The sequence below is a fragment of the Kogia breviceps genome, chromosome 5, assembly GCF_026419965.1.
Source record: "Kogia breviceps isolate mKogBre1 chromosome 5, mKogBre1 haplotype 1, whole genome shotgun sequence".
In the NCBI taxonomy this organism is placed as follows: domain Eukaryota; kingdom Metazoa; phylum Chordata; class Mammalia; order Artiodactyla; family Physeteridae; genus Kogia; species Kogia breviceps.
The window spans coordinates 39,973,850-39,975,424 of record NC_081314.1 but is presented as its reverse complement, the minus strand read 5'-3'; the positions used below and the strand labels follow the sequence as shown (position 1 = coordinate 39,975,424).

Below are 1,575 nucleotides of genomic sequence, written 5' to 3'. Positions count from 1 at the left end.
GCACTGGCCCCTGCTGGTGTACAAGGAACTTTGAGCAAATTAGAGAAAACGTGTCTGTTCTTCGTGGATGAACTGCCAAGATGCACCTCTTCTGGGCAGACCAGTTAGGAGAAGACTTATTTTCCCTTGGTCTGAAGGCTTGTGGAGCAGTGTGCAAGCTGGATTCTCAGTCTGTTTTCTCTGGTCACAGAATTGTCCTATTCTCTTTTTCGTTGGGTATGACAGGCTTTTGATATATACAATGACTCTCTTCTCAAGTAATTGTCACAGCCATGCATATCAAAAGATTATTTGGGGGACTTCCTTGGTGGTCCAGTGGTAAGGATTCTGCACTCCCAATGCAGGAGGCCCAGGTTCGATCCCTGGTCAGGGAACTAAGATCCCACGAGCCATGTGGCGTGGTCAAAAAAAAAAAAAAAAAGGAAGAAAAGAAAGAAAATTGCAAAAAAAGAGATTATTTGGGAACTCAAAAGTCAAGACTGTACAGTTCCTTCCTCTCTGTGTTTCTGTGTGACATATTTACTTAAGGTGAGGGATGTTGCAAGTTCTTGTGATCCCAGAGGAGGGAGGATCACAAGCTTAAGGACATACTTGGGGACCATGGCAGCAATGGAGGTGCACTGCTCGGATCTCCTTCAAGAAAGACTTTACCATCCAGTCATAAGGGAGGAGGTTGGCTGACAGACTCCAGTTGTGGTACCTACAGGAGCTTGAGCTGAGGCCATGGACTTCTTGTAGACCCTCTAGCCAATGACTGATCATAGTTGCGGTCTAGGGCTCAACTATTTCTTCCCCAAACAAGACTCCTCCTAAGGATGACCTTTGCTGTGCGGTTCCCCATCGGGTTGACACTTGACTGAACCTTTGCCATGTCTGCATAATAGTCTGAGGTTCTTCCTGCACCATCCTTGTTTCCTCCCTCTTGATCTTTTACAGAAACATCCTGTGCTCATTACTGAGTCTGCTTCTCAGAGAATCCAGACTGACACAGGTCTGAATATACTTCCATTAATCAATTAAAGAACACTCTACCAAATAGCAGAGTATGGAAATAACCAAACAGTCAGTATAATTCTTATGGCTCCTAACATTCTCTCTTACCTGTTCTTCATTTCTTCTTCAAATGTGTGAGGGAAAGAACAATCCTGTGCCTAGGTACCTCACTCTAGTTTGCAAATGTCCCAAAGCAGAGGTTTAATTATCCTTGCTCCCATTCCTCCCTTCCCGTGAATCATCTCATTATCAACAACAGCAACAAAGGCAAAAGAGTATAAGAACTGCAGAGCTGTAGCTGACCCCAAAGCAATAGGTCTACTTAAATCGAGTCCCGTTTTATTTGAATTATCTTTCAAAACAAGTGCAAGTGATTAAAAAATCAAAGTGAATTAGAAGGTGTCAGAAGTGTTGGTTTGGTAAATATTTAACTCTTTGGCAAGAAAATGAAAAACACAATTTTCGCTGTATGTAACACAAAAGCCATTGAGGGTGTCACATCACCTTTTAGGTATGTGTGTATTCTCCTAATTATAAGCTCCATAATAGATATGTTAAGAGAATTTTGCGTTCAAGAGTTGT

At 42.4% G+C, this 1,575-nt stretch overlaps 1 non-coding gene across 1 annotated transcript; it reads left to right on the top strand.

The window, feature by feature from the left end:
- Positions 1–301: 301 nt before the first annotated feature.
- Positions 302–374, top strand: TRNAG-CCC (transfer RNA glycine (anticodon CCC)). Its single transcript has one exon. It is a non-coding gene; the product is annotated as a tRNA-Gly (tRNA).
- The last annotated feature ends 1,201 nt before the right edge of the window (positions 375–1,575 follow it).